This window comes from Schistocerca nitens, chromosome 2, assembly GCF_023898315.1.
Source record: "Schistocerca nitens isolate TAMUIC-IGC-003100 chromosome 2, iqSchNite1.1, whole genome shotgun sequence".
Classification (NCBI taxonomy): Eukaryota; Metazoa; Arthropoda; class Insecta; order Orthoptera; family Acrididae; genus Schistocerca; species Schistocerca nitens.
Window position 1 is genome coordinate 483,095,861 of NC_064615.1, and position 14,925 is coordinate 483,110,785.

The 14,925-nt window shown below is 41.9% G+C and overlaps 1 protein-coding gene across 2 annotated transcripts in view; it reads left to right on the plus strand.

Annotated features, from left to right (window-relative positions):
- The window catches only part of LOC126236416 (extracellular sulfatase SULF-1 homolog), a 799,264-nt gene that overhangs the window by 520,384 nt on the left and 263,955 nt on the right, over positions 1–14,925 (plus strand). The gene's annotated exons all lie outside the window — the stretch shown is intronic.

A 14,925-nucleotide genomic window follows, 5' to 3' on the forward strand; every position in this document is an offset into this window, starting at 1 on the left:
ATGAGAGAGAGGATCGTAATATCCAAATTTCCAATAGCGGCAACTCCGACGTAATGGACATTGCACATTGTACTAAAAACTGCTGTGGAAGGTCTAGTGATTAGATATATCTCAGCTTAAGGGTAATTCCTAAGCATTACGTGACAATTAGAATCGTAGAACCGGCGTTAGTGGAAGTAACTTGGTCCCTTGATTAGCTACAAACGCGTTATCGATCTTGTAGGGTAAACACAGGAAATGGTCGCGGAAAATGACTACGCGGGCAGGTGATGCGGCTAGCTGTTAAGCGTCATTAAATTTGTAGACGTTGAAAAGGACAAAAGAGTGGAACAGTGCAGATGGTAACGCTGAAAGGGAAAAATTAAAGCTAATGGTTTCCAAATTACCTTAGGAACACAATGGTCAGTTGAGTACAGTTTATATATCTGCCGGAAAGTGGAAGTTTCAAAGTGTACATAGTAAATATCTCATTGACGACATACATAAGTAAGTAATTAGGCAGCACTTTCTACGATATCTTGAGCAACGTTAATAAATTCTAATTTCTCAAAAATTTTACAGCTTCTGTCTAACAGGGCTGGACTTCTAGATTTGCAGCAAACTATGTGAAGAATGGTTGGGTCTGAGGGATTTGATATTAAAAGTTGGCAGAATAAACGAATTACGAGACGACATGAATGCTAGCGTAAGCCTTCATGAACGTTGTCATCTTCAATAAAATGCTTCCGAGTATATGACCGCATCGTCATATTTCTGTAAAAACAGCTTTCGCCTTCGTTTGTTAATATTATTCATCAGGGCAGAGCGATAATGAAGTCCTCGAAACGTTGGTTTTATAAACTACATTACGATGTAGGGATATTACCTGAAACAGTTTACTGAAGAGAGGTCATAGCTTCAGAAAAGACAACCCATAAGGGTAGTCATTAAGTACCAAAAAAACTGAGTTACATAATCAATGCGTTTATTTGGAGATACATGTCTGCTACGCTAGTGCACGTTGAAATCTTCACTCTACATAAACGTAGCGGGCCGTTAGAGTAGCAGCAACGAAATGCTATAGTCCATCTCCAGTTTAGTAACGGGTTGCCGCAGAGGCATGCTGTGGTAACGTAATTAGAGTCTTACGAAAAATCTTGTAGCATCAAAAATGGTTCAAATGGCTCTGAGCACTATGGGACTTAACATCTATGGTCATCAGTCCCCTAGAACTTAGAACTACTTAAACCTAACTAACCTAAGGACATCACATAACACCCAGCCATCACGAGGCAGAGAAAATCCCTGACCCCGCCGGGAATCGAACCCGGGAACCCGGGCGTGGGAAGCGAGAACGCGACCGCACGACCACGAGCTGCGGGATCTTGTAGCATCAGTAATAAAAAGTGGCTAGTGATTTATTTAGACGAAAGGTGGAGTCATAATAAAATTCTGACAAAATCGTTGTGTCCGAGGAGTATTGTCAAAAAAAAATTTAATTGTAGTGCTATGCATTGAATCGACGTGTAGATGTGTGTATGGTGGGCCAGAAGTCACGACGGACAGTATTCAAGTAACCCCATCAAAATCCGGCAAGTGATCGTGTTGTTTTGCTTTTGGTTCTGGCGAATGCTACAGCAAGTGTGTTCTGTTTTGCTAACAAGGTGATAATGTTGTTAACATTTGTGTTATAATGACGCATACGAGAAAATTCACAACTGAATAACGTCTTCTTAGCGTATGGAAGCATGAAAAGGAAGGAACAGGTGCTATGTATGAAGAAATGAGGGAAAACTTTTTAATCGTTTCAAGAAAGAAGCCCCAACGGAGGTTTATCTTCGGAAAGTGAAAAGAAAGGCTTTTACTACTGGGTCTGTGACAGATGCACCACGTAGTAAAAGACCCAAGAAATATGGTAACGATAAAGAAGTCACTGAGTTCTTAAATGCATGACTGCTTCGTTTACCAGCGAAATCGACAGGGAAGAAAGAAGGTTGCCGTTCTTTTTGACCCAGAGTGCCAATGAATTAAGTGATCATAATATGAATACGTAACGTGATTAGTGCAAACAGTTACTTACAGTTTTATCAGCATTAGCGGCTCACCGAAAGGCTGTAATGACAGACGAATGTGCTGCGTTGTTTACATTTCGGCGAAAGATAATCCTCATCGTTATGAAGAAATTACCCAGCACCTTCCTCATGTTGACGACAAGTGCCGATGTTACCAGTGATCTTATCACTGGGCCGCATTTCTTCGGTCGGTCTATGACAGTAGCATCGACGTTATCTCACTGGCCTTACCTGAACTCAACAAAGTTTCTATGAACAGAATGATATCCCTGTACACTACTGGACTCGTGTTCGAGACTGCTTGAACAACCAGAGTCCCTTTTGAAACAAGACGTGCAAGGTCTCTTATGTGGGCGCCCAGAAGCCCGGACTTATCGAAAGGCGATAATTTGTTGTGGCTCTTCGTAAAGAAAAGAGTTTCGCAAATCGTGTGACTTCCGTTGAAGAGCCGCAAGAAGAGATTATCTGTGTCCTGAGAATGATTACTCCCAAAATGCTGTGTTGAGCAAGCAGACGCATATGACACCGAATCCAACTCTGTGCCGAGAATTATGTTCAACATACAGAGAGAGTTTGAAATAAGTAGGATGTAATAACATACGTTTCTGCGTTATTCCATTCTTCAATGTATCCTTTTCTGTTAAATACCATTTCTGCTAGTGCTAGGGAGTTGTTTCAGGTTCCTGTTTGCGGTTTACACTGCCTGACAACTGCTACGGAATTACTGCCAATGGCTACGGAATGACTGCCAGTTGCTACGGAATAACTGCCAGTTGCTACAGAACAACCGAACAACAGACAGCTGCTACGGAACACCCGACCAATAGTAGTAAAAGGAAATAGTGGGACGTGTTAACTGCAGCGAAGCCTATGAATGAACGCTCTGTATGCATTCGACAGCTCATGCAGTACGACATTTGACGGATGCCGGCGGCTGTGGCCAAGCGGTTCTAGGCGCTTCAGTCTGGAACCGCGCTACCGCCACGGCCGCAGGTTCGAATCCTGCCTCGGGCATGGATGTGTGTGATGTCCTTAGGTTAGTTCTAGGGGACTGATGACCTCAGATGTTAAGTCCCATACTGCTCCGAGCCATTTGAACATTTGACGAAGGTTGTTGTGGAACCGATTAGTGCGAAATACCGTGTGGTACAGCAACATGTCTTTAAGAAAACATTTGAGTGCTTACAACTGCTAGAAGTTGGTCAAAGTGTCGCTACTGTGGCCACAGCGATGGGTGCGTCCAAAGTGTAAATTTTTTTGTAAATTTGTGGTAAGATCTTATGGGACCAAACTACGTAGGTCATCGAATGGCTCTGAGCACTATGGGACTTAACTTCTGAGGTCATCAGTCCCCTAGAACTTAGAACTACTTAAACCTAACTAACCTAAGGACATCACACACATCCATGCCCGAGGCAGGATTCGAACCTGCGGTCGTAGCGGTCGCGCGGTTCCGGACTGTAGCGCCTAGAACCGCTCGACCACTCCGGCCGGCCGTAGGTCATCGGTCCCTAAGCTTACACACTACTTAATATAACTTAGACTAACTTACGTTATGGACAACAGACACACCCATGCCCGAGGGAGGACTCGAACCTCCGAGGGGGGAGCCGCGCGGACCGTGACAAGACGAACTAGACCGCGCGGCTACCCCGCGCGGCCCCAAAAGTGACATCTCGCGATTGAAGAAGACCGCTTAAGTTGGAAATGCTGTGGGAAAGCATGTCTACGGTCGTTAGGTGGACCAAAACACCGCAAGAGGATCGACATGTAGCCCTAGTGCCGAAAAGGAACAGACATCTCTGTGCGGTTCTAGGCACTTCAGTCCAGAACCACGCTGCTGTTACGGTCGCAGGTTCGATTCCTGCCTCGGGCATGGATGTGTGTGGTGTCCTTAGGTTAGTCCGGTTTAAGTACTTCTAAGTTCTAGGGGACTGATGACCGCCCGCATCTGGTGGTCGTGCGGTAGCGTTCTCGCTTCCCACGCCCGGGTTCCCGGGTTCGATTCCCGGCGGGGTCAGGGATTTTCTCTGCCTCGTGATGGCTGGGTGTTGTGTGCTGTCCTTAGGTTAGTTAGGTTTAAGTAGTTCTAAGTTCTAGGGGACTTATGACCACAGCAGTTGAGTCCCATAGTGCTCAGAGCCATTTGAACCATTTTTGACTGATGACCTCAGATGTTGAGTCCCATAGTGCTCAGAGCCATTTGAACAGACATCTCACTGCTAGGCAGATCGGTGCGGACCCCACTTCAACCACGCCATAGTTGAGAAAGAGTACGTTGGGGTACGGAGCAGGATGGGGTCAGCAGTAGTGGTCCAGAGTGATGTTCTCCGCTCCATTGTGGAAAGTGATTCCGGCCACCGGAGAGATAGTGAACACGGTACACACCATAGAATGTCCATGAACCTCCTCAGTATGGCCGATGCGTTATCGTGTGGGCAGCTATTATGCACAATGGTCTAAGACCGCTCCATATCCTTGCGCGAGGTACCGTTACACTACAGGGGTATTGTAGAGAGATTATTTTGGATCATGCTCGTCTGTTTAGCAGTGGAGTAGGTCCCTATTTGTGGATGACAATGACCGCACACATAGGAACACCGAGGTGTCGCAGACACTGGAAAGTGAAGATACTGAATGGCCTGCATACTCCCAGGACCTGTACCTATAGAGAATGCCTGTGATGCTCTTGCTAGATGTCCGCACCTCGTGGTCGTGCGGTAGCGTTCTCGCTTCCCACGCCCGGGTTCCCGGGTTCGATTCCCGGCGGGGTCAGGGATTTCGTCTGCCTCGTGACGACTGGGTGTTGTGTGATGTCCTTAGGTTAGGTTTAAGTAGTTCTAAGTTCTAGGGGACTGATGACCATAGATGTTAAGTCCCATAGTGCTCAGAGCCAATTGAACCATTTTGAACTCTTGCTAGACGTATTTATCAACGAACATCCTCTCTCCGAATGGTGCAGTTACTGAAAACCGCCTTGAGAGACGAATGGGCAATATCGTCCGAGGACTTCTCGTCCGACGACCTCTCAACAGCACGAGTAACAGGTGCAAAATGTACATATCCCTTACTGAGAGTGCGATATTGGCCTTCGTGTTGGGAGTCTGACCTGTGTCAAACGCGAACATTTTTTATGTCTGTTATCCTGCTTTGCCATGTGGCGAAATCTGTACCATTTTTGGTTATAAATGTATCACTCCAACTGTGTGCTGTTTTTCATGTAGCTCATCAATGCCTATGATTATTCCTGTGCAACAATGTCTCTGTTCCTTGGCAAATGTCAAGCAGTGTTTGTTGCTTCTTGTCTCAGTACAATAACATTAAACCTTTCTGAGTGTGATTACTGGCCCACCCTTTAGAGTGTGACTGCTCGATTTGCAACCATACTAAAGTGTACGCTATCACTACTACATATCCCTGTAAATCGAAGGTGCTGCCACCAACCCATGTCTTCAGTTGGCTTTGTAGGATATTGGTTCACATTAAAGTATAACACACTTGTTTCACCTGAAGACTGGTATGTCGTTCCGCTGTCGCCGGTGCTGTCCCCAGAGTACCTAGGAGCTGGTCGGTTGTCGGGAGGGACTGTTCGGCCATTGATCCCGCAGCACTGTCCCTGGATTCTGGGGGGCGGCTCAAAGTTTAACCAGTGGCGTCACAATAACGCGGCTGCCGGCCGGCCGTGTGAATAATTCCTCCGGCTGTGCCTCCGGCCCGCCCCCGCCTCTGGCTGCGGGGGCGGCGGTCCGACACGGCGCCACCATTAGCGAGAGGCAGGCGGACTCGCCGAACCTCGACTAGGCCGCTCAATGTTTGATGGCGGCCCGCGCAAAGCCACGTCACAGCTATTCATCCCGGAAGGCAGTCTCCAACGCACAGCAGCCTTCCCCACTCCCCATCTTACGTCTTTCACACATTCAGGGCGATTCCGTGATGATGATACAAGCTCTCAGTCATCATGGGGAGGGGTAAATGTATCAACTTGAGGTACGGGACCCTGGTCCAGGAACGATAGTTGAGCAGGCAACTTTCAGAAATGATGGTACGGCCCAAAATTAAAAAAAACGAGATGCCTAGAGTACCGTCAAGAAATTATACATCTCGAGGTCACACCCGGTACCCGTAGGCCACAGACGCTAAGCGCTGTGGTTCGGCTGCCTGATAGTTTTGTTGTCGCGCGTACACTGTTAACAGTGCCGTAGGGCAACGCCTGCTGAATCTCTGTGTTTCCGTCCGATATTGTGTGGTTCCAATATTATGTAGAACGGTGCATTGACGTGTTTGATAGAGAGCGAAACGCAGAAACAAGCGAGTATGAAAAATGCGAAAAGAAGAAACCCGGGAATAATACAAAATTTATACAAGTTCTTGAAATGACAACAAAACCTTGTGGTATTTCGGAATCTTAATATTAACAGTGCAGTAACGTCGGCAGAATCTCTAGATGTGAGCATGTGTTTTGATTCTCCAAGAACTGGATACAAATAAAATGAAAATCTACGGATGGACAATTTTGACAAAAAGTTAATTGCATAGGATTGTACTTGGATACCATGATCGATGAGAACATCTCACAGCTAGAACAATACTGGGTGATCTCGGTGAAAAAATTATTCTTGCTCAGAGACCTCCTTTGTTTGTCTTCTCCGCTCACTTGGTTTTTGATTCACAACATGTGATGATGGACGAAAATTTTTCGTGGAATGCAAGGGCTTTCAGGCTACAGGAACGAAATTTTGTGTACAGACCACTTATTGCTTGCTGATGACAATAGCGTTGTAGTATACTTCGATAAAACTTGGCTTTCATAAAACCATACGCAGAAATGTATTTTGCATGACTCCAACGGAAGTAGTGGCTGCAAGAACCTATAGTTACTTTTCTGTAAGGAAAGCGTTTCTGAAGAAGAGAAATTTGTTAACATTGAGTATTGATTTAAGTGTCAGGAAGTCGTTTCTGAAAGTATTTGTATTGAGTGTAGCCATGTATGGAAGTGAAAATGGACGATAAATAGTTTAGACAAGAAGAGAATAGAAGTTTTCGAAATGTGGTGCTACAGAAGAATGCTGAAGATTAGATGGGTAGATCACATAACTAATGAGGAGGTATTGAATATGATTGGGGAGAAGAGGAGTTTGTGGCACAACTTGACTAGAAGAAGGGAAGGGATCGGTTGGTAGGACATGTTCTGAGGCATCAAGGGATCGCCAATTTAGTACTGGAGGGCAGCGTGGAGGGTAAAAATCGTAGAGGGAGACCAAGAGATGAATACACTAAGCAGATTCAGGATGTAGGCTGCAGTAGGTACGGGGAGATGAAGAAGCTTGCACAGAATAGAGTAGCATGGAGAGCTGCATCAAACCCGTATCAGGACTGAAGACCACAACAACAACAAGTTTATATCGGCGATTTGGGTGATGGGTGCGGTGACGAAGGATGGCTAAGAGCTGTAAATAAAAAAATCGAGAGGGAGGGAATATTCTCAGTCGTACCAAGCCAAGCCTTCGGAACAAAAATCCTGGCGGCGGGACCCAAGTACTCGCGTACTGCCGTGCATGGGGTGTTTCGCAAGTGAAGTGCGTTCATGCGTGACATGATACAATAATGATGTCTCAGGTGTTACCAAATTAATCTTATAGTTTTATTAACAACTTTCTAGCTGGAAGTTTATACAAGGTCCAAAATGACACAACTTCATCAGGTTTTGTTACACATGTGAAAGAGTTTCACCCTTCTTAAGGTATTTTATTTTTTTATCTCAGGATACTTATGTTTTCACCATAAAATATGTATCACATTCATCTATAAACTTTCAGAATGTTCATATTTTTTCAATGATTCTACTTTATCAACAGGTTGAAAATTAAGACACAATCTAAAGATTCGTTGACGCAGAAAAAGTTTTCGATAATGTAAAATAGTGCAAGATGTTCGAGATTCTGAGAAAAATAGAAGTAAGCTATGGGAAAGGCAACTATAATGTAAAATATGTACAAGAATCGAAAGGGAAGAATAAGACAGCTGCAACAGAAAGTACGCGGAACTTCGCCACAGCACTGTTTAAGTAAAATGTCAACAACGTGCGTTTTTGAGTTTGAAGTAATATGTAAACTGAATACTGTAGGTTAAATTCGAAGCTTAATTTCTTGTGTTGTTTACTTAATAGAATAAGTGTACTGCCTTGTAATACAACACAAAAATATACGTAATGTGACCGATTCGTTTACTCCTGTACAAGATAGTCATAGGTGGAAAAGTGAGTTCGCTAGTTGGAAAACTGCTCGATTTCTCCAGCTGCGCCATGTGTATAACATAGGGTGAATGGAAGCGTCCGATTACACTCGTCTTCTTTGACCCGTGACGTAAGGTTCTGTAATCTCATAACATATGAAGACATTCAGATCGAAAAGATTGACAGTGTTAAATTTCTGGGACTGTAACTAAATAATAAATTCAGTTGGGAAGGGCTTACCACAGAATTGCTAAAGTTCCTAAACAAGACTGTATTTGCAGTTAGAATGGTGGTAGATGTAGGAGACACAAATATAAAAAAGTTTACATATTTTCATTCTATTATGTCATAAGGGATCATATTCTGGGGTAACTCATCAAACGGAGCAAAAGTTTTTAGCATGTAAAAGCGTGTAATAAAAATCGTTTGTGATATAAATTCAAGAACTCCATGTAGAAAACTGTTCAAGGAACTTCATATTCTAACCATTGCTTTCTAGTATATTTATTCCTTAATGAAATTTGTTGCAAGTATTTCCAACCAATAGCACAATACATAATACCAATACTAGGAATAAGAACATCAATCTACATAAAGATCTCAAATCACTTACCTTGGACCAAGAAGGGGTCCAATATTCAGGAACACACTTTTTCAATAAACTGACAGCAACCATTACAAACTTGGTTTCAGATAAAGCACGGTTTGCAGAGAGTTTGAAAGACTTTTTTATATGCAGCTCCTCCTACTCTATAGATGAATATCTTCACAGGGACTGTTACACCAGCTTAAGTAAAAATCCTGCTACCAGTATATTTCAGTTTTGACAGCACTTGGTCACAACAGTCAAGATCAGGTATTCTGTGTATGATAAACTTATTAAAAGTGTATAACTATGTTTTATTCTGGCAGTGTATTAATACTGTACATATTAACAGCTCCAGTTTACTGCAATATATTCACATATTTTGACAATCTCGTGACAGATGATGATGATAAGTATTATATTCAAATGCTTTATGTTATACTTTGTTCCACATCCATGAGAATCATCTCATTTTTGGGTCCCTGGAACAAAAACAAGTTAATCTAATCTACAGTGAGGATCTTGATTTTTTGGTGGGAGAATGACTAATTAAAGATCTCCAAGACTTCAGTTTGTTGTGTATCTCTTAGGTTTGGCATTATTGTACACAGAATCCCAGTGAATGATTGATTATGTTAAACTTATAAGGTTTAATGTCTCAGACGTCGTTACAATACCTTTTCACTCTTTTTCTATAATTCTTCTTTGGATATCCAGTTTGTGAGAGTATGAATTAATAGTATCTTGTAGGTAATACGAATTTGCAGTAAGTTTTCAGAAATCTGATCTTGACTGTTGCGGTCAAGCACTGTCAAAACTGAAATAATACTTTTTACTTAAGCTATTATACCAGTCACCGTTAAGATATTCATCTATAGGAAATACAAAATTTCCTTTCCTAGAGAATACTTTACCTATGGATTCCATGTTTTGCTTTTTTCCTGTGTCACATATGAGGTAATAATGCGAACCCTTTCCAAACACTTCATCTGTCAATGCCAGCTGCCTGCTTTGACCTTTTTGCAATTTAATATCATGACAGTTAACTGTTTGAATAGGGAAGACTAATTCATGAACAAGACAAGATGAGCACTCAAAATGAAGGGCTAAGTCTTTCATATAACAACCTCAACATAGCAATGAGTGCACCTAACAGAGTTTTCCAGTGTTGCTTAACATAATAGAAAATGAACTGACTTGAGCTCTTTGAAAACAAAAAAGCATATTTTATTCAAAAACGTTCATGTAGTATGCACAATTGCTAATAGGCCCTAATGTAAGTGAATCTATACTTTTATTTAAATACACTGAAAAGGTATCTGACCTGATTATTGTTGTAAGCATACAGTATTAATGCCAAACATACCTCCATGAAATGTTCAATTGCAATACATATGTTTGAAGTGTACACTTTACAATTTTCCTGCATAAAAGTGATGTGCTCAAAACTATGTATAAAATGTTTCAAAGTCAATGGCCAAAAACTAATAAAAATGAAAAAAAGCCTGTTAGCAATGGATGTGCACAAACTGAGAAATCTCATTTTTCTCTCACTAATGCCACAAAGCTAAGTTTCACCAAATTACATAAGTTTCTTTGTATTCAAGTTGATCTGAAACAGCACTGGCACTTTTTCATCATGATGCTACCAAGCATTAGTAATGGGGTATACTTGGAGAAAATACTCAACTATATTCCATTTTTAGATCACCTACAATACTCAAGACATTTCAGTAAGTGTAAAACCTCTAGAAATTATTAACATGTCGCATACACTCTACAATATTTCATAGCTTTCCATACTATGTATGAGAAAGCAAGTGTTTGTGCTCACAGTAGTGCCACAAATTTTGAAACTTTTTGAGAAGGTAGGAGATGTGCTACATGTTGTATCACTTGAGGTGAGTTTCCTATCCTGCCCCAAAATTAACAAAATATATTGTTACAAGATTACTGCACAGCTGTTTAATTTCTGTATGTTCTATGTAAGACACCTCTGCCACCTATGTTCATGAGACAGTAATATCACCTCAACAAAGACACATTACCGTGCCACATGAGAGAGATTACCATATTTGTACATAAAATATATCCTAAAATGGTAGTAAGTGCTCGTCTTTGAGCTCATGGCTTTCCAACAAATTACTTAAGAGTGCAGGAAACAAAAGGAAGATAAGTTAAAATAAAAAAATTGTAACGAACACAAATGCATGTACGTGTGAGATGATCAATTTTATTCTGATTTTTCCACAATGATATCGAACATTTACAACACGTTACAGCATTATAAAGAGAATGAATAAATAGTTAACATGTCAGAGACTGAGCAAAAACTCGGATTGAACAAGGAAATGGCAGGTACTCTGCCATGGCCTATTCAGTGGAACCAACAGAAGTATTTGCCTAAAGGAATTTAGGGAACCAACATAAAACGTAAATCAGGATGTTAAAACAGACGAAGGATCCCAATGCTCCTGAACGGAAATTCGGTGCCATAACTACTCTGCAATTTTCTCACTAATTTAACATGTGACCACAAATACAACTATATAAACTTTTTTATTTCATCCAAGAATATCTCAACATAATATAGCAGTTGTCACAGCAATACAACGAACATCAATAATTCAAAATATGGGTATACACAGAATGTTTAAAGGATCTCTTTAAGGGCAGGACAGGTGTTTGGCCATGGCCTTAATCCTAGCTATACCAACACATTTTCAATAATGTGTATTGGGGGAAGGGAGGGTACTGTATTTCCACCCTAAAAAAATATCTGTTAATTGTTGTTGACAAATTATCATGTTTTAAACAAATACTGATGTATAAGTATGGCCCTGAACTTTAAAATATTCAATATGACTGTCACTGTGGAAAGTCACGTGTACTATTATGGTGTCAAATTTTTGGGTTTAGTTTAACCACAAAATTTAAAACATTTATCGAATTCAGTCGAAGACTTCATTAAAAACAATTATCGTTTTCAAACTTTTAAAATATAAAATGGTATCTAATTACCCCCCCCCCCCCCTGCCCTCTTCATGCTTTGGAAGTAGTAGTAGCAGCAACAACATAAAGAAAAACAAGAACACGGAACGAAAGTCAATACCCTCTAACGCAAGCAAAGGCCAGAAAGAGAGTGACACTTGTTTCGGAACATCAAGAATTGCAGAGAAATAAGAGAACAGAATCCCGTTATTTGCCATCCCCTCTCCTCGGTTGCCCACCTTCATTTCCGTAGCAGTACGAAAATATTTGTTCGCTCCAGTTACTATCCTCTCTGGAAATATCACCGGGTCTACGAACTTTAACTGGAGTCACTGTGTCAGGAACGTCTAGACACACAGTTATTCCCTTACCAACTTCCAGGTTACCTGTAATAGTAGCCCCATAACTGCCAGAGAAAAATACTGATCTCTGACAGTTATTTCCATAGTCGCTCGAATTCCTTATGGTAACTCTCCTTGTACTAACCGTCCAAGCTAAATTAACACATAAGGCGGTGGCTCAAGGGATCGACTGTACTTGTTAATGTCTGTACTGCAGCTCCTATCAGCCACCGCTCGGACATTAACTTTATTTAATTGTTTGTGCTAAAAGTAACGAAGGCGCACGAAATAGTACACAGTTCTTATCAAAAGATGGCGCGCAGTCTCACAGTTATTTCCATGGCCTATAGAACGACTTCCAAATGGTCTATCCCTTTCCTTCGTTCGTAGCCAGATCTCCGATGAGTTGACGCGAAAGCGTAGTACCATCTTTGGTCAACAGATGGCGCGAGGCACTGTTGACACTAGACAGTTATTGAAATAATTGCCAGAATCAGAGGAAAGGTTATCGCAGTAACCGTTACTTCTCAGTAACCGGCTATTTCTATCAGTTACGTTATTTTTTGCCACTTCTTGAGAATGTATGTTTGGAGTACAGCATTGTATGGTAGCGAATCATGGACAGTGCGAAAACTGGAAAAGCATATAGTCGAACCGTTTCAGACATGGTGCTACAGAAGACTGTTGAAAATTTGGTGGAGTGATAAGATAAGGAATGAGGCGGTTTTCCATCAAATTGGCGAACGAAGGACCATATCGAAAACACTGACAAGAAGAAGAGACAGGATGGAAGGACATGAGACGTCAAGGAATAGCCTATATGGTACTACAGAGAGCTGTAGAGGATAAAACTGGGAGGAAGACAGGGATTTGATTACATCCAACAAATAATTGAGGACGCAGGCTACAAGTGCTACTCTGAAATCAAGAGCTTAGAGCACGATAGGGACTCTTGTCGGACCGAATCAGACCAGTCGGAAGACAGATAGAAAAAAAAGTCGTAAGACTGATTCCCCATTCGTGTCTGCTCCGCGTATAGGCCTATACGTAGCTTACGGCGTCACGTGTCCGCAACGCCACCCGAAAGCATCCAGTCTCGCGGCTGGCAGTTGTCACACTGTTTATGGCTCAGCAGTGCAGCAGTCCCACAGCCAAACTCCGGCGTTTCTACGTTTTTTTTTTTTTTAATACTTCACCTTTACCAATCATTTCGATATCGTAGACCTATTCTCAAACGTTCATTGTTGTAATAAGTAGTCAAGCCGTCAAGTTTTAAGCAGGCATCATCACTGGCTCCGTTATACTAAAACTGCGGGAATGTGATTGTCAAATACAGTATAGAAACTGGAGTCTGAGCAGGAGTTTTCACAGATGTCAGAGAAGGTAGACGTAACTTACAATCATACAGGAACACCCTTAGTGCGGAAATTTATTGGCCAGTGTATGCGTCATTTTGTGAGCGAAAACTGGAGCAGCAAATGTTATCAAGTAGTTTTATCGATGAGACAAAGACTTAAAGCTGAACAATCAGATGTACAGCGTGGGACGAGTAGTGTAAAACTGGCCCTGGAAATACAATTACGGAAAAAATCGCAACACAAAAAAAATTAATGTAGAGTAATAAAATTACGGGAATAGTAACATATTTAAGTGATTAACATTTCAAGAACACATGTTAATGTAACAGCTAGATAAGCCATACCAAATGTGAAATTCTGGTACATTAATAACAGGTGTAGCCACCAGAATGTCGAATGCAAGCATATACAATGTGTTGTAAGGTGCCGGCTGACAGTTTGTTGGATGGAGTTCCATGTCTGTTGCACTTGCTCCGTCAATAAAGGACGATTAATGCTGTTTGTTAATGATGCTGGAGTTCAAGTCTGGTGATGTTCCGTATGTGCTCGATTGAAGACAGATCTGGTGATCGAAAAGGCCAGGGCAACATGTCGACATTATGTGCAGCAGTCTCTGTTGATCCATTGTGGGCATGGGACAGGGGCTGGCCAAATATTTAATAAAGAAATTCGCCAAACAGCCGTGCAATTGAGAAGTTATTTTATTTTCGCTATCAGTTTCGGCTATTCATTTTGCAGTCTTCAGGCTCCATACGCACCTTTGAAAAATAATCGATACTGAGATACTGGGGCCGTACGTTTCTTGATGTCATGAATCCTCAAGTGCTTCCTTCGAAGACTTGACGGCCTGAAGGTTTCGGCTATTCATTTTGCAGTCTTCAGGCTCCATACGCACCTTTGAAAAATAATCGATACTGACATACTGGGGCCGTACGTTTCTTGATGTCATGAATCCTCAAGACTTCGAAGACTTGACGGCCTGAAGATGGCTTAATGAATTGCCGAAATTGGTAGCGAAAATAAGAAAAACCAACTTCTCAATGGCACAGCTGTTTGGGGAAGCGAATTTCTTTGTTAAAACTATGTACAGTATGTGTGGTTACAACCGCGGTATGTGGACGGGCGTTATCCAGATGAAAAACACCCCTGGAATGGTTTGCATGAACGGCAGCACGACAGGTCGAATCATCAGACTGACGCACAATTTTGCAGTCACGGTGTGTGGCATAACCAAGCGAGTGCTCCTGCTGTCATGCGAAATCGCATCCCGGACCATAACTCCAGGTATAAATCCAGTATTCTAACGCGCAGACAGGTTGGTTGCAGGCCCACAACAGGCTTCATAACCAACACACGGCCATCACTG